Source organism: Cherax quadricarinatus, chromosome 10 (genome assembly GCF_038502225.1).
Source record: "Cherax quadricarinatus isolate ZL_2023a chromosome 10, ASM3850222v1, whole genome shotgun sequence".
NCBI lineage: Eukaryota > Metazoa > Arthropoda > Malacostraca > Decapoda > Parastacidae > Cherax > Cherax quadricarinatus.
Genome location: NC_091301.1, coordinates 35941885 through 35969244, shown reverse-complemented (window position 1 = coordinate 35969244; position 27360 = coordinate 35941885). Strand labels below are relative to the sequence as shown.

Below are 27360 nucleotides of genomic sequence, written 5' to 3'. Positions count from 1 at the left end.
GGAACTACTCAGGCATGAGGAACTTCCAACAAGACATTCAGTGGGAGAGGGAACTGACAGGAAAACCAGTACAAGAAATGATGGACTATGTGGCAACAAAATGCAAGGAGGCAGAGGATAGGTTTGTTCCCAAGGGAAACAGAAATAATGGGAAGAACAGAACGAGTCCTTGGTTCACACAAAGGTGTAGGGAGGCAAAAACTAGGTGTACTAGAGAATGGAAAAGGTGCAGAAGACAGAGAACTCAGGAAAATAAAGAGATTACCCTAAGAGCCAGAAACAAATATGCACAGATAAGAAGGGAGGCTCAGCAACAATATGAAAATGACATAGCATCGAAAGTCAAGACTGACCCAAAGCTGTTGCACAGCCACATCAGGATTAAAACAACAGTCAAGGACCAGGTAATCAGACTGAGGAAGGGTGATGGGGAATTCACAAGAAACGACCGGGAGGTATGTCAGGAGCTCAACACGAGATTTAAAGAAGTATTTGCAGTGGAAACCAGTAGGACTCCAGGAAATCAGAACAGGGGGGTACACCAGCAAGTGCTGGATGAGGTACATATAACCAAGGAGGAGGTGAAGAAGCTGCTATGCGAACTTGACACCTCAAAGGCGGTGGGACCAGACAACATCTCTCAGTGGGTCCTTAAAGATCTTCAACACATCATTTGAAACTGGGCAACTCCCCGAGGTATGGAAGATGGCAAATGTAGTCCCAGTTTTTAAAAAGGGAGACTGACATGAGGCACTAAACTACAGACCTGTATCACTAACGTGTATAGTATGCAAGGTCATGGAGAAGATCATCAGGAGGAGAGTGGTGGAGCACCTGGAAAGAAACAAGTGTATAATTGACAACCAGCACGGTTTCAGGGAAGGAAAATCCTGTGTCACAAACCTACTAGAGTTTTATGACAAGGTGACAGAAGTAAGACAAGAGAGAGAGGGTTGGATCGACTGCATTTTTTTTTTTGGATTGCAAGAAGGTCTTCGACACAGTTCCTCACAAGAGGTTACTGCAAAAGCTAGAGGATCAGGCACACATAACAGGAAAGGCACTGCAATGGATCAGAGAATACCTGACTGGGAGGCAATAACGAGTCATGGTACGTGACGAGGTGTCAGAGTGGGCGCCTGTGACAAGCGGGATTCCACAGGGGTCAGTCCTAGGACCTGTGCTGTTCTTGGTATGTGTGAACGACATAACGGAAGGGATAGACTCAGAAGTGTCCTTGTTTGCAGATGATGTGAAGTAATGAGAAGAATCAAATCGGATGATGATCAGGCAGGACTACAAAGAGACCTGGACAGGCTACAAGCCTGGTCCAGCAACTGGCTCCTTGAGTTTAACCCTGCCAAATGCAAAGTCATGAAAATTGGGGAAGGGCAAAGAAGACCGCAGACACAATATAGTTTAGATGGCCAAAGACTGCAAACCTCACTCAAGGAAAAAGATCTGGGGGTGAGTATAACACCGAGCATATCTCCTGAGGCGCACATCAATCAGATAACTGCTGCAGCATATGGGCGCCTGGCAAACCTACGGATAGCGTTCCGATACCTCAGTAAGAATTCGTTCAAGACTCTGTATACCATTTACGTCAGGCCCATACTGGAGTATGCAGCACCAGTTTGGAATCCACACCTAGTCAAGCACGTCAAGAAATTAGAGAATGTGCAAAGGTTTGCAACACGACTAGCCCCAGAGCTACGGGGATTGTCCTACGAAGAAAGGTTGAGGGAAATCGGCCTGACGACACTGGAGGACAGGAGGGTCAGGGGAGACATGATAACGGCATATAAAATACCGCGCGGAATAGACAAGGTGGACAAAGACGGGATGTTCCAGAGATGGGACACAGACACAAGAGGTCACAATTGGAAGTTGAAGACTCAGATGAATCAAAGGGATGTTAGGAAGTATTTCTTCAGTCATAGAGTAGTCAGGCCGTGGAATAGCCTAGAAAGTGACGTAGTGGAGGCGGGAACCATACATAGTTTTAAGGCGAGGTATGATAAAGCTCATGGGGCAGGAAGAGAGAGGACCTAGTAGCAATCAGCGAAGAGGCGGGGCCAGGAACTATGAATCGACCCCTGCAACCACAAATAGGTGAGTACAAATAGGTGAGTACACACACACACACACACACACACACACACACACACACACACACACACACAGCAGATGGCGAGGGGACTGAAGGAGAGAAAAGGGGAAAGAAGTCCCTGGAGGGAACAATACCAGGGCACCGGGATACAGAGGGAAACAAAATGTAATGAGGAAAAAGGACACTCATTGCTCATGAGCTCCATGAGGCAGAAGGAAAGACCTATGATGATATAAGACAGGGGGAGGTAAAAGAGATTGAACATCATTGTGGTGACAAGGGAGGACATCACCACACTGCCAAATTTTCAGAGACTTGGGTACTACTCGAGGGAATAGAACTGCCCAGTCAAATTGACATTCAAGTCAGCAACGATACAGAAAAAAAAATCGTGCAGTGGAAACTACTGTAAAAGGGTTCCCAAAAATACCAGAAAGTGTATCTCAACCACGACAGAATACAAAAAGAAAAGGAACAACTGAGAGAAGGCGTAAAAAGGTGCCAGAAGCAGGAAGGGGGAGCAGGGCAGGTAAAAACAGACAGGGGAGCACAGCTTCTAAGGGAACAGCAAACACAACTGCCCACAGAGCCACTCACAGTTTCCCATCAACCTCTGCCACCCAACACCAGCCAAACACAAAACCAGAGCTGAGCCACACTCCACACCCATACTCCACACCCACAGTCCCCACCCACAACACTAATGCTGCCACACCAACAAACCACCAAAACACCCACACTTGCCTACCACACCCACAACCAGCACCAACCCATCTCACCCTGCAGAATACAATTCTAGACAGGAAGCTGAGGGTATGGTACACCAACACAGATGGAATTACAAATAAGAGTGAGGATTGGCAGAAAAGAATTGCTGAGGCATCTCTGGACATCATACGAATCACAGAGACAAAGCTCATGGAAGTGATAACAGACAATTTTCCTGTCTGGCTTTCAGATTCTGAAGAAAGACAGGGGGAGCAGAGGGAAAGGAGGAGTTGCACTACTCATCAAAAACCAGTGAAGTTTTGAGGAGATGGGAGGACTAATCAGAGGAGTAGTGGATGACTACATAGTTGGAACATTTCATACTGGGGGCCCAAAAGTGATGATAGCAGTGATGTGCAACCTGCCACCAAACAGCAGGAGGTCAAGACAGGAATATGATGAAAGCAACCAAGTGATGGAGGATACACTAGTTGAGATTGCCAGAAGGACCCACAAGAGCAGGGCAAAGGTACTCATCATGGGGAATTTCAACCATAAGGAGACTGATTCAGAGAATCTGGAGTCACATGGGGGACCAGAGACGTGGAGAGCCAAGATGCTGGAATAAATCTATCAAAACAGGGCAACTACCTGAGGTGTGGAAGACAGCAAATGTAGTCCTGATTTTTAAAGTGACAGACAGACTGCACTAAATTACCAACCAATGCTGTTGACATGTAGAGTATGTTAAGTTATGGTGAAGATTATCCGGAGAAGAGTGGTACATCACCTAGAAAGGAATGGACTCATACATGACAACCAGCTATAACAAGGTAACAGAAGTAAGACAGGAGAGAGGGTATGGGTAGACTGCATCTTATTGGAGTGTAAGAAACCTTTCCACACAGTACCACACGAGAGACTTGTTGAAAAGCTAGAGGAGCAGGCAAGAATGGGAGAGAAAGTACTACAGTAGATCAGGGAATGCCTAGCAGGAAGGAAACGACGTGTGCCAGTACGAGACAAAGTATCAGAGTGGGTGCTTGTGTTAAGTGGCGTTCCACGAAGGTCAGACGTAGGTCCGGTGGTGTTTTTTTGTATATGTGAATGACTTGACATAAAGGATAGATTCAAACGACTCTCTTTGAATCTAATGACGAGAATACAAGTGGACGAGGATCATGTAAGCCTACAAGGGGATCTGGAAAGGCTGCAAGCCTGGCTCGACAAATGAAGCTTGGGGAATGACAGAGAAAAGCACAGACGAAGTACAGCCTAAAAGCTCAGAGGCTGCAAAACTCACTCAAGGGAAAAAAGGATCTTGGGCTGAGCATCATACCGAGCACATCTGAGGCACACCAAATAACTGCTTCAGCATAAGGGTACCTGACATCTAAGTAAGTAGTCATTCACAACACTGTACACCATGTACGTTAAACCCATATTGGAGTATGCAGGACCAGTATGGAACCCACATCTGATCAAACACGTTAAGAAATTAGAGAAAGTGCAAAGGTTTGCAACAAGACTAGTCTTGGAGCTGAGGCTTTTGTCCTACGAGGAGAGGTTAAGGGAATTCAACCTGACAATAATGGAGGACAGGAGGGATAGGGAAGGACATAATAACGACATATAAATACTGAGAGAAATTGATAAGCTGGATAGGAACAGAATGTTTCAGAGATGCGACACAACAACGAGGTGTCACAACTGGAAGTTGATTACAATCTTAGGCTGTCAGTTAGCAGTTTAAGACCAGTAATACTAAAAGAACTTCAACTGAACTTTACTCTCCTTTGACTGAGGGAAACTGACTTCAGTCAGTCCATCAATCATCATTCTATCATGAGGAGGAGATACATGTCTATGGTGTATCCAACAAAATAAGCCGACTCTTCGATGTCACTACCGCCCGGATGTCAAGGCACTTTTCGATTTTGCACTTAGCCTGTTTTTTATGTGTGTGTGACCTAATTCATGTTTGTATAAACAATTCATTACGATTGTGACCGGATAAAAACATGTAAAAAGTTCATTACCACTGTAACTTGTTCAGCTATCAAAACTTTGTGGCCCAAGTCACTGGACCCATTATGTACCTCTGTAACCCTTTGACTACCACACACACCATACTCACAGAGTGAGTGGTAGTCACACCATACCCATGGTGTGGGTGGCAGTCACACCATACCCATGGTGTGGGTGGTAGTCACACCATACCCATGGTGTGGGTGGTAGTCACACCATACTCATGGTGTGGGTGGTAGTCACACCATACCCATTGTGTGGGTGGTAGTCACACCACACCCATGGTGTGGGTGGTAGTCACACCATACCCATGGTGTGGGTGGTAGTCACACCATACCCACAGAGTGGGTGGTAGTCACAACATACCCATGGTGTGGGTGGTAGTCACACCATACCCATGGTGTGGGTGGCAGTCACACCATACACACAGAGTGGGTGGTAGTCACACCATACCCATGGTGTGGGTGGTAGTCACACCATACCCATGGTGTGGGTGGTAGTCACACCATACCCATGGTGTGGGTGGTAGTCACACCATACCCATGGTGTGGGTGGTAGTCACACCATACCCATGGTGTGGGTGGTAGTCACACCATACCCACAGAGTGGGTGGTAGTCACAACATACCCATGGTGTGGGTGGTAGTCACACCATACCCATGGTGTGGGTGGCAGTCACACCATACCCATTGTGTGGGTGGTAGTCACATCATACCCATTGTGTAGGTGGTAGTCATACCATATCCATAGAGTGGTAGTCACACCATTGTGTGGGTGGCAGTCACTGTCAACAGTGTTACTTGTGTACTTGTGTAGTACACTTAGATAAATCATCCCAGGTACATTATAGACATGGTCCCTTGCTAGCCGTGACATCAGGAGATTCACAAGTGTAGGCTAGAAACCCCACTCTGGGTTCCCAGTAGACAAAGCTTACTGGACAGGCAGGCCGGGCTCTCCGCTCAAGACTTAATTATAAGCCTCCAAGATATCCAACATATGTATTTCTTACTCCAATTATCTCCTGACGACCCCCCCCCCCCCCACGACAACTGGTGACAGCAGTGTGGGCGTGACTGTGAAGGTTACGCGGATACAAGGAGATTATTTGTACCAAGCCAGGCGGACATTGTGTGTGTAAGTTTGCTAAGTTCCTTTTGGTGCAAAATTATAAATTTTTACATCAACATTAATGAAAAAATATATCTTTAAACGTATAAGAGAAAATTTTACAAAGGACTTAATTTTAAATGAGTTATTGCTAATTGACCAGTTTTACATATTCGGCACGACATATATATATATATATATATATATATATATCTATATATATATATATATATATATATATATATATATATATATATATATATATATATATATATGTAGGTGGGGTGTGCTTCATGCTTCATGGTCCAAGGCAGTGAGCTTTGGTGGACGTCACTGCTCGCCTTCCTGTGTCTGGACAGATACTGTAACACAGGAGACATTGCTGTGGCTGAGCTGTGACTAAACAGGGTATGGTCCGGAACAGTGAAGCAGCCATTGTAGTAGTCACTACAGGGTTTACTCATCCTGGGGCACAACCTGCTGGTGCCTTCAAGTGAGGCTTCATCAGTACTCGGCAACTGGGCAGGACTTCTGGCAAGCGACTCAAGAGGACATTTCTCGACTGGCACTGTCGCTGGGGCTGTCACTGCCGGCGAGAGCTGAGTGAATGGTGGCAGGGTCAACTCAGGCAAAACAAATGGAAGTCGTAGCAGCATATACTGTAACTGGAGTGAGCGAGCTGCAGTCAAAGTGACATCATCTTTGCGCATTCTTCATAGTTACCAGTCAGGCTTTAGGAGCTCTTACTCAACCGACACCTCCTTAATTAATCTGATGGGTTACATGAGAAATAAAATGTCAATAGGGAACCTCATAGGAATGGTAACCTTAGACTTACAAAAGGCTTTTGATACTGTCAACCACAATATATTATGTAAGAAACTTCAAGCTATCGGCTTAGGTTCCATAGACTGGTTTAAGTCCTATCTTAGCAACAGGAAACAAATTGTCAAAATCAACTAAACAGAATCAGAACCCCTACCAATAGCATGTGGAGTTTCCCAAGGTAGTATTCTGGGTCCCTTATTATTTCTGTGATATGTAAATGACATGCCCATCAGTGTCAAGTGCAAACTGCTACTGTATGCGGATGACAGTGCTCTGTTTGTGTCAGGTAAAGACCCACAAGATATAGATAATGTATTAATATTGGAACTGGAGTCCTGCAGCAAATGTAGACACCGTGGCATCGTAAGGGAAGGCAGGGCGGGGGCCGTCCCAGGTGACACCATCAAGGGATGACACCATAGAGCCTCTAAAGAAGGTGACACTAATGCCCAAAGCAATACTGCAGCAACATAAGAGAAAAATCCTTCGTTTCTGTAGAGCCTGTTATATGATTACAGAGTACAAATTGCCTATATAGGAAAAATAATTGATTTTGATGATGTGATAGATGATTTTGAAGGATTGAAGGCAAGGAAATGTAAGATCAGGTTCACTGAGATGTTACCTGTACTAAAGGTGAAACCGGAACTAGTGTTTCTCTGATATTGCAATGTTTTTCTTTATTTTTCAAGTGTTTTTTTTTTTGCATTGTTGAAGATGAATAAATGTAGGATCTGTTGGCTGTACTCAAAGTGGAATTTGAGTTTATGTTTCCTCAATATTACTACGATTATACATTTTATCATTAATAAAGTTGAGAAGTATTCTCCTGTTTAGTGTATGGCCCTTAAACGTTCTCATTGCTAAACATTAGTCACTGGTCATGCAGTAGTGACGTAACGAAGTTTACTTCCCTATTCCCCCGCTCTTGGATTTCATGGAGGCGACACCAAAGATGCTGCCCTGGGTGACACCAACCCTAGTAATGCCACTGAGTAGACAACAAACTATTGCTACACATCGGGAAAACGGAAGTCATACTCTTTGGCACGAAACAAACTGAGAAGGGTAAATAATTTTAATGTCCAGTGTAATGGGGAACCCATCACTTCGATTTCCTCAGTAAAATATCTGGGAATCCCCTTTGACTCACGAAATCGTAATGACACGATTGCAAACAAACCATACCACGGGTGGGGTTAGAACCCACGATCAGAAAGTCTCAAAACTCCAGACCGTCACGTTAGCGACTCGGCCAGCTAACCACAATAAGATTCATCTAACTAGGCATATTTATATACCATAAGAAGGTTATCATAGGCACCACTATGACCACAAATGCAAGTTTTTACAGACGAATTTCCAGCTAGCGTGGCTGTGACGAACTCGTGCTCAAGTCCCCTCATGCATGTCAAGAGAAATGATAGGGAACGGTGCAGGAAAAAAAGCGAATGCCAGACTAAAGTTCCTGTATAGACAAACACAGTGTCTACCTACTGAGGCTCGCAGGACCCTATGTCTAGCCCTTAAACAATTTCATATGGATTACGCTTGCTCTTCATGGTACTCTGCCTTGACAAAAAAACTGAAAGTTAAACTGCAAATCACCCAGAACAAAATTTTAAGATTCATCCTGGGCCTGGGACCAAGAGAACATGTAGCCCAGGATGAATTACAGCAGTTGGATATGCTGAATATCGAAGACAGAGTAAAACAACTGAAATTAAATCAAGTTTATAAAATTGCTCACAGTGTCCAGAATATCTTGCTGCTAATTTTGTCAAGGTTGGGAACCAAAGCAATCATAGTACTAGGGGGAGAGAGCACAACTTTGTAGTACCCACAGTCAGTGGCCAGGCTTCAAACACCATTTATTGCACAGCAATAAAGAAATGGAACAGATTGCCTGCACATATCAAAGCCAGTCATAGCATGAACCAGTTCAAGAAAAGAGCCAAAAGGTGCCTAATTAGAATGTAACGACAAAAAGGGAGGAGAATGACTTTTTATTTTTTAGCTGACACACATAAATGAAAACAACTTGTTTTATTTTATTCCGAGTGTTGTACCTTGGAGATAGTCACCATGTAATATTTAGCTATTGGCTAAGAATGTGATTATCATTTAATATTATGGCATGAAGATCTCCACTAATAGTCAAAACAGAGATTTTCAGCATTATGTTATTAACTGCCATTACATATATCATGGTATTTTTATTACTACAGTTATTATTATCAGTGTCGATGATTATTTTAATTATGTTAGGTAGGATCTCTTATAATGCAATGAGAACAAAACATAATGTCACGAAACCATCAGGTAAATTACTGTTCACTTGTTTGGGTATAGCTTACTGCCGTTTGGGTCATGTGATCCAACCTTATGATGGGTCATCAGACTCGCAGTGAAGCAGTCTGCTCCCTGATTGACACCTGATATATGACTACTCATATATCTTTTATTGCCCACCTATCCTTCTCAGTAAAACAGGTCTAGGTGCAATAATAAAAAAAAAAATTCTTACTACTTCTTTTCTTAGGGTATCAAGAATCATAAGTAAAAATTCAAAGGCCTTTTAATTGTCATATTGTTTCCTAGAAACATTAATAATAAAATATTAGCTTTTCTCTGGTATTTTACGAGTACAAAATTCTTTACAGAGAACTATATACATGACCTTGAGGTAAGGTAATTTCACCATTCACACCAATGAGTTTCAACATAACCTCACAAGATTCTTCAGACTGCCTGGGTGTTTAACAAAGTAATTCACAAACGGTACGCGAGATACATGTATGTCCAAACTGAGCACCTTTAATGTTTATCAAAGGAATGTAACTCTGATACAACAGAGAGTTTCTGAGATGTACCAAGGGTTGAAGGCGAGTTGCGACTTCCAGTAGTGGGGGGGGGGGGGAGGGGCGACCTGACATAAGGTAGGTCACATGACATACGCTAAGGCCGTTCGGGTTAACCAGAGACTGGTTGTTACACAAGTGCTTCACCATTCTTGCACTGTTACATCTAATATAATATATTAAATAACTTTACTATGCACATTAATTTAACATGATTCCATTTGGTAAAATTATGCGAGGGCACGGATAATATTATATAGTAGGACTTGCTTATTTTAGCTACTAATTAATTAGCTAGCAATATGATATTAAGTGATACCAGCTCGAAGTAATGTGGAAGCTGACCAGGCACAACACCTCCCTCCCTCATGACCGCAAGTCGTAATAAGAATTGCAGGTGTGAGCGGCCAGGGATGATGTCTGAGGCGAAGTGCTCAATACACAGCTATGACACATCTCAGCTGAGATGTGTCAGATGGTTCTTGTCACCACCTCGTACTGGGTGTATTGCATGTAAGGAAGGGAAGCTGTACAGGTTTGAGCCTTACCCTTCAATGCAGTATGAATCAAAGTGGCCCATTTCTCACTGGGCCAATTCATAGCTTGGGCTTGATTTTCAAAAATCTCAAAGAAAACGTCTACATTATTTTCATCGAATTTAGGCATCATAAGAGCAGCTTTATGTAAATCAAACCTGGTAAGCATACTATCCAAGTTTTCCCTGTTCTTTGCACATTTTTCATGTCTTAAGCTTTCTAGCTGAACTCTTCCTCAGCGAGGCATTTTTTAGTTTCTAACCGAGGATTTTGTAAATGTAAAATGCATTCAATGGAGTTTAATTGGTCTTGTCCGAAGTGCTTGAAGGGTAATGATAATGGGGGAGACTTTTGTAGGCCACCACTACTAGTTTTGGGCTGAGTGCTCAGGTTGGTACTGCTGGAGAGGGGTGTTTCTAGAGACTTTGCTCTGGCTTCCGACTCAGGTCCTCCAGGACCCTTTGACATAGAAGTTGGGGAGAATTTGATGCGAGGAAGAGAAATTTGTGTCCCTTCCAGTTCATTCTCTTGATTCGTTTCCAATGCATCAAGGTGAAGTTCGAGAGAGCTAGACTCTAAGTCTACTCCTTCTTCCTAGTAAGGTGTGTCTGCAAAGATTTTATCCTTGATCAAAGATCTAAGGGTAGGTGGTGTATAATGTCTATCATATGGTACATTCAATTGTCTGGCTATTTGCAAATAAGTTTGTAATGTTAAAGTCTCTAGGGACATTCCCATTAAATTACTTAATAAATCGGATCCAAGGTCCATTTTTATAATCCTTATGTTTAGGCAAGATTTTATTTTAATTTACTTGTGGGGTTCACAGGCTCCCGGACAGGCCCCCATTTATTGTCCACCTATCCTCCTCCTCACTGAAAGAGAGGTCTAGGTGCAATAATAAAAATAATTTCTTACTACTTCTTTTCTTAGGGTATCAAGAATCACAGGTATAAATTCAAAGGCCTTTTAATTGTCATTTTGTTTCTTAGAAACATATCATTAATAAAATATTAGCTTTTCTTTCACATTTTATGAGTGCAAAATTATTTATGGAGAACTATATACATGACCTTGACATAATTTCACCATTCACACCAATGAGTTTCAACATAACCTCACAAAGTTCTTCAGACTGCCTGGGTGTTTAACAAAGTAATTCACAAACGGTACGCGAGATACATGTATGTCCACATTGAGTACCTTTAATGTTTATCAAAGGAATGTAGCTCTGTTACAACAGAGAGTTTCTGAGATGTACTAAGGGTTGAAGGCAAACTGCTACTACCAGTAGTGGGGGAGGGGTGACCTGATCACAGTTCTAGTCCCACCAATGGTATGGTTTGTTTGCAATCGTGTCATTACGATTTCATAAGTCATGCTGACAGCTTTGAGGGAACTTGAGCAAGAGTTCGTCACGGCCATGCTAGAAGGAGATTTGTAAAACTTGCATTTATGGTCATAGTGGGACCTATGCTAACTTTCCTATGGTGCACAAATATACCTAGTTGGATGAATCTTTGAAGCTAGCTGGCCCAGTGGCTAATGTGACAGTCTGGAGTTTTGAGACTCTCTGATCACGGGTTCTAGTCCCACCTGTGGTATGGTTTGTTTGAAATCATGTCATTACGATTTTGTGAGTCAAGTCGATAAGGTATGTCACGTGACATACACTGAGGCAGCTCGGGTTAACCAGAGACTGGTTGTTACACAAGTGCTTCACCATTCTCACACTGTTACACCTAACATAATGTATTAAATAACTATACTATGTGCATTAATTTAACATGATTCCATTTGGTCAAATTATACGAGGGCATGGATAATATTATATAGTCGGACTTGCTTATTTTAACTACTAATTAGTAAGTTAGCAATATGATATTAAGTGATATCGGCTCAAAGTAATGTGGAAGTTTACCAGGCATAACACTGTTCTTCCATAGATTTGCTCAGTTTAAATCCCCTTAAGAACTAGAGTTAAAACTTGGCTCAAAGTTCAATCAGTATTGTTCAGAAGATGGATTTTTTTCATATTTTTGGACACTCGAGCAATCTTTAGAGATATATGTCTTTCATACAATATTTTGGTATCTATCTTCTTTATGATAGGATGCAGTAGTGTTGTTAAAACTTTCCACATTTATACAGTTGACTTCAAGACATTGTTTGTCTTGTTGAGGCAAAGTTTTTGATGTTTGTGGAGACTGAATTTGTAGTGCTATATTCAGTCATTATGATTAATGTGATACCTCCATGTGAATTAACTTTATATATATATATATATATATATATATATATATATATATATATATATATATATATATATATATATATATATATATATATATATATATTATTATATATATATATATATATATATATATATATATTATTATTTTTATTATCACACTGGCCGATTCCCACCAAGGCAGGGTGGCCCGAAAAAGAAAAACTTTCACCATCATTCACTCCATCACTGTCTTGACAGAAGGGTGCTTTATACTACAGTTTTTAAACTGCAACATTAACACCCCTCCTTCAGAGTGCAGGCACTGTGCTTCCCATCTCCAGGACTCAAGTCCGGCCTGCCGGTTTCCCTGAACCCCTTCATAAATGTTACTTTGCTCACACTCCAACAGCACGTCAAGTATTAAAAACCATTTGTCTCCATTCACTCCTATCAAACATGCTCACGCATGCCTGCTGGGAGTCCAAGCCCCTCGCACACAAAACCTCCTTTACCCCCTCCCTCCAACCTTTCCTAGGCCGACCCCTACCCCGCTTTCCTTCCACTACAGACTGATACACTCTTGAAGTCATTCTGTTTCGCTCCATTCTCTCTACATGTCCGAACCACCTCAACAACCCTTCCTCAGCCCTCTGGACAACAGTTTTGGTAATCCCACACCTCCTCCTAACTTCCAAACTACGAATTCTCTGCATTATATTCACACCACACATTGCCCTCAGACATGACATCTCCACTGCCTCCAGCCTTCTCCTCGCTGCAACATTCATCACCCATGCTTCACACCCATACAAGAGCGTTGGTAAAACTATACTCTCATACATTCCCCTCTTTGCCTCCAAGGACAAAGTTCTTTGTCTCCATAGACTCCTAAGTGCACCGCTCACCCTTTTCCCCTCATCAATTCTATGATTCACCTCATCTTTCATAGACCCATCCACTGACACGTCCACTTCCAAATATCTGAATACATTCACCTCCTCCATACTCTCTCCCTCCAATCTGATATCCAATCTTTCATCACCTAATCTTTTTGTTATCCTCATAACCTTACTCTTTCCTGTATTCACTTTTAATTTTCTTCTTTTGCACACCCTACCAAATTCATCCACCAATCTCTGCAACTTCTCTTCAGAATCTCCCAAGAGCACAGTGTCATCAGCAAAGAGCAACTGTGACAACTCCCACTTTATGTGTGATTCTTTATCTTTTAACTCCACGCCTCTTGCCAAGACCCTCGCATTTACTTCTCTTACAACCCCATCTATAAATATATTAAACAACCACGGTGACATCACACATCCTTGTCTAAGGCCTACTTTTAATGGGAAATAATTTCCCTCTTTCCTACATACTCTAACTTGAGCCTCACTATCCTCGTAAAAACTCTTCACTGCTTTCAGTAACCTTCCTCCTACGCCATACACCTGCAACATCTGCCACATTGTCCCCCTATCCACCCTGTCATACGCCTTTTCCAAATCCATAAATGCCACAAAGACCTCTTTAGCCTTATCTAAATACTGTTCACTTATATGTTTCACTGTAAACACCTGGTCCACACACCCCCTACCTTTCCTAAAGCCTCCTTGTTCATCTGCTATCCTATTCTCCGTCTTACTCTTAATTCTTTCAATAATAACTCTACCATACACTTTACCAGGTATACTTAGACTTATCCCCTTATAATTTTTGCACTCTTTTTGTCCCCTTTGCCTTTATACAAAGGAACTATGCATGCTCTCTGCCAATCCCTAGGTACCTTACCCTCTTCCATACATTTATTAAATAATTGCACCAACCACTCCAAAACTATATCCCCACCTGCTTTTAACATTTTTATCTTTATCCCATCAATCCCGGCTGCCTTACCCCCTTTCATTTTACCTACTGCCTCACGAACTTCCCCCACACTCACAACTGGCTCTTCCTCACTCCTACAAGATGTTATTCCTCCTTGTCCTATACACGAAATCACAGCTTCCCTATCTTCATCAACATTTAACAATTCCTCAAAATATTCCCTCCATCTTCCCAATACCTCTAACTCTCCATATATATATATATATATATATATATATATATATATATATATATATATATATATATATATATATATATATATATATATATATATATATATATATATATATATATATATATATATATATATATATATATATATATATTTATATATATATATATATATATATATATATATATATATATATATATATATATATATATATATATATATATATATATTTATATATATATATATATATATATATATATATATATATATATATATATATATATATATATATATATATATATATATATATATATATATATATATATATATATATATATATATATATATATATATATATATATATATATATATATATATATATATATATATATATATATATATATATATATATATATATATATATATATATATATATATATATATATATATATATATATATATATATATATATATATATATATATATATATATATATATATATTGTAAACTCCTTCCTTGGATTTAAAAATTTTCTTTAAAATAAGACTATTGTACATACAACATTAAGTTGTTATATTATATAAGAAGAGAAGAAGAAAGTATTGTATTCAAATACTTTACTATTAAAGATCGTAAATTTTAATTTTATTGCATTTAGTTTCCTAGTAGAAATAAAACATTACCACTAGACTAAAAGATTCTAAGTTAGCTTTTGTTCAAATACCTTGTCGCCCTAGAGCGGTATTCTTTGTTACAGGCCAAATACTGAGTTTCTTTATAAAACTGCAATGAATAAATATTCCTTTTAAATTCCTTACTCGAAACACTAGTATATATCCTTTATAGCATAATAATAAGATATTATCTCCTGCTTTGTATAATAATAATAAGGTATTAAAAGGACCCCAATAGAAATAAGTCATTTTGACTTTTTTTTGAGTAATCCCAGGTTCTCTACACATATGCTGCTATATATGATAATCTACGTAACTGTATTTGTGTATACCTGAATAAACTTACTAACGTAAGTCAGACAGTTGCCTGCCGGCAGGGCTACTGCGGCTTGACGATGTCATTCTCTCGACAGCTGGTCATAGCAGAGGTTAGTCTAAGCATCCTCAGACTGGTTTTCTGCACATACCTGCACTCTGATGGTCAGGAGGTGGAGTGAAATGAGTCTCAACAGCCATGGCATGTATGAGCTGTGAACATAAGAGATTTCTGTGCAAGGGAAGAGGGCTCAGACTCTCGTAAACTGACACTTAGACTGACTGATGTCAGCTGTCAACAGTCACAATGTTTGACATGTAACACAAGTGGTCTGGACACAGACTATACTGTGGTCTACATACACATCTGAGCTCAGATCACACAGGACAAATGGAAAACTGCACACACCTACCATGTATGTGGTTATAGCATGGCTTGCACTAGCAAATGACGCTTTTCTGTGTAAAAATTGACACTAAAACATTTACGAACGTTTGAGAACACTGACTGAGAGGAATTACGTGACACATCTCTCTCAATATTCTCAACAATACTGAAACCAAATTGCTCACTGTGGAACTATAACACTGCCAATATGACAATATGACAGGCTCTGGTGGCCTGGTGGCAAACGCTCTCGCTTCACATGGTGAGGGCCTGGGTTCGATTCCCAGCCAGAGTAGAAACATTGGACGTGTTTCTTTCCACCTGTTGTCTATGTTCCCCATCAGTAAAATGGGTACCTGGGTGTTAGTCGACTGGTGTGGGTCGCATCCTGGGACACTGACCTAAGGAGGCCTGGTCACAGACCTGGCTGCGGGGGCGTTGACCCCCGGAACTCTCTCCAGATAAACTCTCCAGATAAACATCATGTGGGGATGCCAGGCATGACATCATGAGGGATGTCTTGGGGTAACATTACGAGGTGACGTCAGGGCAGCATGGTGATATCAGTCAACAGTGACATCATGGAGAGATGTCAGGTAGATGTCGTGGGTGACATTGCGAGATGACACCAGGCAGACATCCAGGGTGATGTCGGGTAGACGTCCTGGGGCGACGTTGGGCAGACGTCCTGGGTGACGTCATGAGGTGATGTCAGGCAGTAGACAACATTATTGTTATTATAATCAAAAAGAAGCGCTAAGCCACAAGGACTATACAGCGCAGTAGACAACAGTGTGTGGCTTGGGACAATCTGGCTTGGTAACCTACGTGGCCATATCCACACATGGCTTCATGATCCATGTGGCTTCGAGTGACCTAGGGCACTTGGATACACAGTTCTGGCATAGAATTCGTGCTGCATTCACAGAAAAACAGCAGAGACGGAGTGGGTAGTTGTGAGTGGTGTAGTGTGGTGGAGTGAGATGAGCGTGGGTGAGCCACGATCACGTGCCCACCCTCCTAACACATTCACACATGGAAGGCAGTACAAATTCTATCACCATGGACACAAAAATCACCACACTCTCACCTCTGACTTGCTGAAATAGCCGTGCTTAGCTGAACAACGACAGTAGAAACATGTAAGTGATGCTGAATATGGGACTGAGAAACAGCGTGTGTGGAGAAATTTTCTCTAGGAGGGGGTATCAGCCCCCTTCAGCCCCCTTCAGCCCCCTTCAGCCCTTTCAGCCCTTTCAGCCCTTTCAGCCCTGAGGGGCCCAGCCCTCTCAGAAGGGGTAAGCATCTTGTTTACTGCTACAGCGAGTAATTGATCCCAGATGCAGTACCACTATGCGACGTGTGGTCAAGCGACCGCCGCTCTGTGCAAGACTCCAGTGTTGCAAAGGACAATTGAGGAAAATCCTGCTCCCACTTTATTACCATGGTAAAGATAGTGTACATTGTTGTCTGTGCTTAAGACAGCAAGAATCAAACATTCTGCTTCACTTCATGGAGGAAGTGGCAAGGAAGAAAAAGTACTAGGTCAGCGTTTCCTTTATGTGTGAAGGGCAGTGACGGCGTGGGGCGTTGTGGCGTCTTTAGATTACTTTTGACTCTACTGAGAGTCACACTGATGCCAGGATAACCAACAAAGAACACTGATCTGTGCGTTAGTGTGAACAAAGTGTCTCATCACAAAACACAATAAACACTTACAGAGAAGTGTGATCAACTTCTTCAGTGACAAGATTGTGAACAATAAAGACAAATCTTGTGGAACATAGTGTACCAGTGTGCGTATTCCTAGACTATGGAAGATGTGGACATCCAAGGACACTTCAGCTTCTATCAAGTCACCGATACCTGTCGAAGGTGTAAAGAACACCATAGCTCATGCTACAAGACAAAGGTGGGTTATAGATTTCTTGTAGTAAGGGGGACTGTGCAGTTCTTGAGTTGCAAGGAGTTTGTAATCAACCTACAGTCGGCAGTGAGGTGCGAACTTTTGAGTCCACACAAGAAAGTCTGTCAGCAATCCGTGAATGAAATATGCTGACATAACACCCCCTAGGGGTAATTTATTGTTTACAAAATATGATCTATTACAGCCCGTTGAGAGATGATCATGACAACAATTCAAGACCTCGTCTGCAGGGGCGGCTGTGTAGATGATTTGCTGTCTTTTATCAGCTAAGTATTCCCTATATTTTAAAATTATAAACTTAGCTGGTAAACACATTTCTCAACATTTTGGTCGTGCTCGAACCGGATAAAGGCCACACTGTGGTCCAGATATGTTGTACTACAGTGTACAAATAACCTACAAACCAAGGTCCTTCGAAAAAAACTGTAAAACTAGTGTTTTACAATATAAATCAGTATATATGAGTGTCTCCAGACTCAATCACAGAGAATGGGCAGCCAAAAGAAAACGGGAGCTCACCCAGCGTTCACCCAAAGAAAACGGGAGCTGGGTGGCTCACCCAACAAGAAAACAGGGGATGGCACCCGGCATCTACTGCTCCAAGCTCTCAGAAACGCTGACTACAGCAGCAACCCAACTGATGTTCAGCTTGTCTGAGTGTATATACACATAGTGTTTATAATGTTTATAGACAGAAATTAAGAGACAAGATTGTGTTAAAGTTTGTTTCTTATAGATATAACTGTTATATTAAAGGAACTATATATATAAATTTAAGCTTTCATATACATCAACATTGACATTTATATATGTGGAAGTAATATTCACGTGTGATTTACAGTTATACAGTGACATTTATAGTGTATAGTGAATGAAGTGCATAACATCGTTATTTACGATTAATCATCGTTGTCAGGCTGACACAGCAAATTCAAGCCATAAAACACCAGCCATATGTACTGTGTACCCTTCATGGTCATTGACCCTGAGGTCAGTAGGTAGGTCAGTAGTGTCTGCCTCGATTATTGCTGACTTAAGCATAACAAAAACTCAGCTGTTTATAGCAGTACAGTGTTTTTTAAACACTCTAAGTGTGGTGCTAGAATTTTCAGTATACCATTAAAATGGCTTGTTTGAAAACTCAGTTTCAGTCTTTACAGACTAAGATTACACAATTAGAAAATCTAATTTCAGTCTGTATAGGATTAACTCCAGATACAAACATAGATTTTGATGATCTTGAGGTCAAATTTGAATTACTTACAAAACGTCTGAAAATAATTAATTCAGACTATACACATTATGAAAATAAATTTCTTGAATCAGATCCATCTGAGGATGAAATTAAAAATGTTTTGGATACTTTTAGTAATCAACAGTTAAGGTGGACAGGTGTACAGGCTATCTGCCGTAAAACTGTCACAGAGACCTACTGTAACTAGTGGTCAAACACCTGTTACACCTGTAACAACAACAAGTGTACCATTACAAAGCTTACCTACCTTGTCATTACCTATTTTCCAAGGTCATAATTACGAAGAATTCATTAGTGGTTTTCAATCCACAGTAAATTCACGAACTGACATAGATGAGATTGCTAAGTTCAATTATCTTAAATGTCTTGTGAAGGGAGAACCCTATGAACTGATTAAGTCACTTCCGGTGGTTAAAGGTAATTATCAAATAGCCTTACGTGTCTTAGCAGACAATTACTTTGATGCTGACAAGGCCAGAGTTAGACATGCAGTCTTAATATCAAGCTTGAAGCCACCCAAACATTGTTTTTCAGACTTACAGGCATTTAGAATCACACTAGACAATAATCTCAGATCTCTAGGTGCTAAATATGACCTAATACAATGTGATTGGTTTATCAGTGGTATTGTACAGGATAAGCTGTCACCACAGACTATTGAACGATTAAATATTATGTTCAATAAACACTATTTCACTTGTGAGGAAATTAGCAATGGTTTACAAACAATAGTTTCATGCATGCAAGCAACGAGACAAGATAAAAAATCCACAAATCCCGTGGATAATAAACCTTCAACTCAGTATAAAAAGAGTATACCTACTCCCACTAAACCACAGAATGGGAAATCCCATATAGACATTTATCAAGCTGTGAATACAACAGACAGTAAACAGACTGTCACACTTAAACGCACTCCAAAATGTGTACTTTGTGATGGAACACATTGGGCACAGTATTGTAGTCAATACACATCAATGGAGGCACGTAAACAACGTGTTCATCAGTTCAAAAGATGCATCAAGTGTTTAGGTGAACACAAGGGAGGAAAATGCTCACTGAAGAAGTGTTTTAAATGCAAGGGTATGCATCATACTGCATTATGCCCAAATACTTTTGCTGAACAGAAGAAGACTTCCACAGAATCAGGAAGTCAACAAGCAACAGCATTAAATGTGAGAGATAAGTTTAAAGCAACAGCTCTCCCGATAGCTCGAGTTGAGTTATCTAATAAATTACACAAAACCAATGTGCTAACACTATTTGATCAAGGCTCACAAAGGTTCTTCATAAGAAGAAGTGTTGCAGAAACTGAATAAACAACCCTATGCCAAAGTACAGTTAGATATAGCTGGGTTTTTCCACAACTCTGGTAAACAGACATATGACCTAGCCAGAATCACTGTTGGTCTAGGAAACAGGAAAAAGACAGTAGAAGCTGTGGTAGTAGATGATTTGCCTAAGTCTGTGCAGATCCAGGGATTAAAAGAAATAGTTGCAGCACTGAAAGCATCTAAGGTCAAGTTAGCCTGTCCTGATATACAGACGGACACTATTAGTCCAATTGATTTAATCATTGGAAGTGATTATTAACACTGTTTTGTGCAAAATATAGTAAGTAAACATGATGTTCACTTGCTGAAAACAGCAGGAGGCCACATGATATGTGGTCCCATCCCCTCTCAAAGTGGGAAAGAAGCTGATATTGATTCAGTGGAAAATGTACTAGTTACGAGAATAACCGCTGATCATGTACAACAGCAAAAATTATCATTACTGGAAGAAATGAATGAACCATTTGATAAGTTGTTGGATTTAGATGCAATAGGTATTGATGTAAATAAATCAAGCCCACAAGAGTCTCAGACTTATAACCAATATTTGGACACTGTCAAATATAAAGATGGACAGTATTGGGTTAGGTTACCATGGAAATTAAATCCACCACATCTGCCTAGCAATTATCGCATGGTTTTCCGACAGATGAAAGCACAAATACATGAGCTCAGGAAGAATCCAGAGCTACTGACTGTTTATGATAATATCATACAAGAACAGTTGGACAATAAATTCACTGAGGAAATAGTCGAAGATAAGTTGAAGACAGAAGCTCATTATCTTCCGCACCATGGAGTCAGAAAAAATTCTGAAACCACTCCACTACGTGTTGTATATAATTGCAGCGCACGTGCAAATAAAGATGTAGCAAGTCTTAATGATTGTCTGATGACCGGACCCTCACTAACTGAGAAGCTTGAAGACGTGCTTATGAAATTTCGCACAAACCTATATGCCCACACGGCTGATATTTCCAAAGCTTTCTTAAGAGTAGGACTACAAGAAATAGATAGAGATTATACTCGATTCTTGTGGCCTGAAAATCCACATGATCCTCAAAGTCCTGTGAAAACTTATCGTTTCAAATCAGTATTATTTGGTGCAACATCCTCTCCATTCTTACTAGAAGCTACTCTAAATACACATTTGAAGAAATCTGAAAATCCCTTCAAAGAAATCTTAAAGAAAATTTTCTATGTGGACAATCTTCAAGGTACTGTGAATAAAGAGGAGGATTTGAAATCCTTATACAGAGAAGCTAACAAGGAGATGAAAGAAGCAAATATGCCTCTAAGGATGTGGAATACTAATTCAAAGCAATTAAGGGAACTTGTCAAGGAAGATTTCAGATGAATGGTTCAAAGAACCGACATGTTGTTAAATTAGACACATGTGCAACTCTTGGGTATCTTAAAGATACCCAAGAGTTGCACATATGTCTAATTTAACATGTCGGTTCTTTGAACCATTCATCTACAATCCTGTCGACACTGCAACTTCATGGAATCTTAGTACTTGGGAATTCTTCGCTTGCCTAACCCTTGGGCACGACCTACTTCCACATTGGACAAATGTGACACCACCTACGACTGCTGCACCTCTCCTGCCATACGGTTTATAACTGCTTCTCCTCTCCTATGCCGTATTCTCTTCAAGATTGATGGACTGACCACATCGACTCAAGGCTGAGGGACTGATTACCTCATTCTCCTCCTGTTCTTCAAGTTTATCCTTTGTATGGACTGATGAAGCCACTGTGTGGCGAAACGTTTCCTCAATAAAGATACCCAAGAGTTGCACATGTGTCTAATTTAACAAGGAAGATTTCCCTGAAACTGAAATTCCTGATTGCAACAATATGCTGGTACTTAATTGGAACACACAGGAAGATACTTTGAGTCTCAAAAGGATAAACAATAAATCAAGCAGTACACTCACTAAGCGTAGTTTACTGTCAGAGGTATCTCAATGTTTTGATCCTCTAGGACTCGTCTCACCAATTACCATAAAGGGTAAAATGCTTATGCAAGATGCATGGAAGCTCAAAATTGGATGGGATGAGAACTTGCCTCTAGAAATGAGTCAAGCATGGGATGAAATATCCAGGGAGTTTAAACAACTTCATCAAATTACATTTCCCAGACAAATAGGTCAAGAGGGAAACAAGTACACATTACATGTGTTCTGTGATGCGTTAACCAGAGGTTATGGCGCTGTAGCTTACATGAGTAATGCTGAAGGAAGTACACTAATTACTTCAAAGGCCAGGGTAGCACCCTTGAAGGTCAGAACAGTACCACAATTGGAACTGACAGCACTCTATGTAGGTACAAAATTAGCTGTCTATCTCAACAAAGTACTTGATCATCTCACTATTGAAAAAACCGTGATCTGGAGTGATAATGAGGCAGTTCTCCAGTGGTTAAGAAATAATAAGAGTAAGTTGGTCTATGTACAGAACAGAGTAACAGAAATAAAAGAGATGCAGGGAGATTATCTCTTTCTCCACGTCTCTACCCGAGAGAATTCAGTTGACATGTTGTCACGTGGTGTCCCACTCAAGAAATTTGTGGATAATAAATTATGGCTCCACGGACCGCACTGGCTCTCTAATGAAAATAACTGGCCTCAGCAAAAAGCTCACATTATGCCAGAAGAAACAATCTACTTGAACACAGCAGAAACAAGTTGTGTAAATACTGCAGACACAACAGAAATAGTCATTGATGGATCTAAATACTCATCTTTGGGTAAACTCTTAAGAGTTACAGCTCTTGTCTTTAAATTCATTAAAGGAATAAAACCTAATTATGAATGTCTTGAACCCATTAAATACTGGGAGAAACTAATACAAAAAGATGTTTTCTCTACAGAATATAAATTTCTGGAAACACAAGATAAATCCCCAAAGAAACCTGTCATGATTAATTCTTTAGGACTTTATCTCGACTCAGAAAAGATTATAAGATGTCGAGGAAGAATTCATAATTCTTCACTACCTAAAGAAGCCATACATCCAATATTGATCCCCAAGAATCATTGGCTAACAAAACTGATTGTGCAAAACGCCCACAGTAACGTGTTACATGGTGGGGTAGCTGACACACTTTGTCATATACGACAATCCTACTGGATACCTCAAGGTCGACAAAGTGTGAAAAAACAAATAAAGGACTGTATTACTTGTCACTACGAAATGCGAGTATGTCAGTATCCAGGTCCACCTCCATATCCCTCTGAAAGAGTTTGTCATATCGCTCCATTTGAGGTGACAGGTGTAGATTACACTGGACCAATAATTTTAACCAAAACAGTTGGCAAAGTTCCTATCAAGGTGTACATCTGTTTGTTCACTTGTGCTACAACTAGAGCAGTACATCTAGAAGTAGCCACTGACATGTCTGCTGAAACCTTTATCAAATTATTCAGAAGGTTTGCAGCCAGAAGGGCATGTCCCAGACTGATGATTTCAGATAATGCAACGAACTTTGTTGCTGGTGCTGCTTATATAAGCAAGATATTTGATCAACCAGAAGTACAACAGATGCTGAATCAACGCAGTTGTCGTTGGAGATACATTCCTCCTAAATCTCCATGGCACGGCGGATTTTATGAAAGAATGATCGGCATTGTAAAACGTTGTTTAAGGAAGACTCTTCATCGTCAGAGAATAGACTTAGAAGAATTCCGTACAGTTGTGACTGAAATAGAAAATAGAGTCAACAACAGACCTCTAACTTATGTTACCGATGATCTGGACAATTTAGAAGTGTTAAGTCCTTCTCATTTACTCCATGGCAGAAGGCTCGAACCTGTTCCTCCCATGAATGATAAAAAAATCATAGAGGATCCTACTTATTTCGAACCTGAGCAACTCAGACGTAAATTCAAACACCTTAATAAAGTGATTGAACGTTGGGAGAAAATTTGGCGAGAAGACTATCTCACCTCATTGAGAGAACACTTCTATGGAGCTGGTGTTCCTGAAAATCATAAGTCCTTAAGACCTGGTGACATAGTGATTATTGACAATGATGGTCCGAGGTCCCAATGGCCACTTGGAAAAATTGTGACCATATATCCTGATGCAAATGGAATCATCAGGACAGTTGATGTTTCAAGCAAAGGTGTAGTGAATAAGCGGACAATAAATAAACTAGGGCCGTTAGAATTATACAGTGTTGAAAATAAAATTAGTGATTCTCCAGAAACCACACAGACTAAAGCTGTTCAGGAAAGACAAGCAGCAGTGGTGGCGAGTGAGAAAATTAAATTAATGTTAAGTGATGAATAGTTCACCTGCAGCGAACCTCTACCGCCCACGAGTGTGGAGAAATTTTCTCCAGGAGGGGGTATCAGCCCCCTTTAGCCCCCTTCAGCCCCCTTCAGCCCTTTCAGCCCTGAGGGGCCCAGCCCTCTCAGAAGGGATAAGCATCTTGTTTACTGCTACAGCGAGTAATTGATCCCAGATGCAGTACCAGTATGCGACGTGTGGTCAAGCGACCGCCGCTCCGTGCAAGACTCCAGTGTTGCAAAGTGTAGTTTAATAAAAGACAGTCCATCTCTTACCTTAGCAGGACAATTAAGGAAAATCCTGCTCCCACTTTATTACCATGGTAAAGATAGTGTACATTGTTGTCTATGCTTAAGACAGCAAGAATCAAACATTCTGCTTCACTTCATGGAGGAAGTGGCAAGGAAGAAAAAGTACTAGGTCAGCTTTTCCTTTATGTGCGAGGGGCAGTGACGGTGTGGGGCGTTGTGGCGTCTTTAGATTAATTTTGACTCTACTGAGAGTCACACTGACGCCAGGATAACCAACAAAGAACACTGATCTGTGCGTTAGTGTGAACAAAGTGTCTCAAAAATTACAATAAACACTTACAGAGAAGTGTGATCAGTTTCTTCAGTGATAAGATTGTGAACAATAAAGACAAATCTTGTCGAACATAGTGTACCAGTGTACGTATTCCTAGACTATGGAAGACGTGGACATCCAAGGACACTTCAGCTTCTATCAAGTCACCGATACCTGTCGAAGGTGTGAAGAACACCATAGCTCATGCTACAAGACAAAGGTGGGTTATAGATTTCATGTAGTACGGGGGACTGCGCAGTTCTTGAGTTGCAAGGAGTTTGTAATCAACCTATAGTCGGCAATGAGGTGCGAACTTTTGAGTCCACACAAGTAAGTCTGCCAGCAGGTTGTGCCCCAGATGAGTAAACCCTGCAGCAACTACTCCATAATGACTGCTTTACCATTCCAGATGAATCCGTACCCTGATACACCATAGCTCAGCAGCAGCGATGTCTCCTGTGTTGCAATATCTGTCCAAATGCAGGAAGGCGTGCAATGTTGCCTGCCGAAGCTGATTGGCTTGGACCATGATGTTTAGCACACCTCTTTCTTTTTCTTCTCTCCCTGTCGGAAGTTTTTTGTCCACGTCAACATGTATATACACGTTTTTATTCTGATCGAGGACGACCATGGGTAGGTGACTGAGCGATGTATGCCCAGCTGGGTTCATATTTTGTGCCATGCTGGTGCTGCCACCTATAGGCCTCCCAATCTCAGCCCGCACTGTGCTTACCCTGTCTCATTTGGTGCCAACCCTTCCTTGAGTCAACAAGGTTTACTCCGTTTCTCTCTCCTGGGGATGGCCCTCTGGGCCTGGCAACCTAAACATGCTGCCTGTGTACAAGACCCCAAATAAAGTAGCATTGCCTCCAAAGCCTTATCATTTATCCTCGCTTGCACACCCACCAAATCAATTGCGATACATACGCATAGTTTGGGTGGTAGTCTCACCATACTCATGGCATGGGTGGTAGTCACACTATAACCATGGTGTGGGTGGTGGTCATACCATACCCAAGGTGTGGATGGTAGTCACACCATACTCATGATATGGGTGGTAGTCACACCATTCCCATTGTGTGGGTGGTAGTCAAAAGGTTACAGATTTACATAATGGGTCCAGTGACTGGGCCACAAAATTTTGATAGCTGAACAAGTTACAGTGGTAATGAACTTTTTACATGTTTGTATCCGGTCACACTTGTACTGAATTATTTATTCAGCCATGAATAGGTCACAAACACACAATAGGTCACACACACACAATAGAAGTGGTAATGCTTTGTGACCTAGTGACGTCTTTCACGAGAAGCATCCGCAAATCGCCAGTTGCTGTTAATGAGTGACCTGGACCACGAGTGAGTGACCTGTGCTATGAGCGACCTATGCAAAGAGTGACTTGGGCTATGAGTAAGTGACCTGTGCCATAAGTGGCCTTGGCTACAAGTGACCTGTGCTGAGTAACCTGGGTTATGAGTGAGTGACCTGGGCCATGAATGACCTTTGCTACGAGTATGCGACCCATGCTATGAGTGACCTTGGCCATGAGTGAATGACTAATGTCATGAATGAGTGCTTTGGCCATTAGTGAGTGCCATGGTCATGAGTGAGTGTCGTGGCCATGAATGAGTGTTGCGGCCATGAGTGAATGTCGTGGCCATGAGTGAGTGTCTTGGGTATGAGTTAGTGTCGTGGCCGTGAGTGAGTGACCAGTGCAATGAGTGAATGTTTTGGGTATGATTAGTGTCGTGGCCATGAGTAAGTGTCGTGGTTATTAGTGAGTGTCGTTTCCATTTGTGAGTGTCGTGGCAATGAGTGAGTGCCGTGCCCATGAGTGACCAGTGCCATGAGTGAGTGCCATGACCATGAGTGAGCGTCTTGGCCAGGAGTGTGTGCCTTGGCCATGAGTGAGTGTTGTGGCCATGAGTAAGTGTCGTTTCCATTTGTGAGTGTCGTGGCCATGAGTGAGTGTCGTGGCCATGAGTGACCAGTGCCATGAATGAGTGCCATGGCCATGAGTGAGCGTCTTGACCAGGAGTGTGTGCCGTGGCCATGAGTGAGTGTCGTGGCTATGAGTGAGTGTCGTGGCCATGAGTGACTGGCCAGTGCCATGAGTAGCTGACCAGTGCCATGAGT

The 27360-nt window shown here is 41.2% G+C and overlaps 1 protein-coding gene across 1 annotated transcript in view; it reads right to left on the bottom strand.

Moving 5' to 3' along the window:
- LOC128687823 (hematopoietic prostaglandin D synthase-like) overlaps positions 1-27360 on the bottom strand; it is a 112261-nt gene that overhangs the window by 9100 nt on the left and 75801 nt on the right. The window lies entirely within an intron of this gene.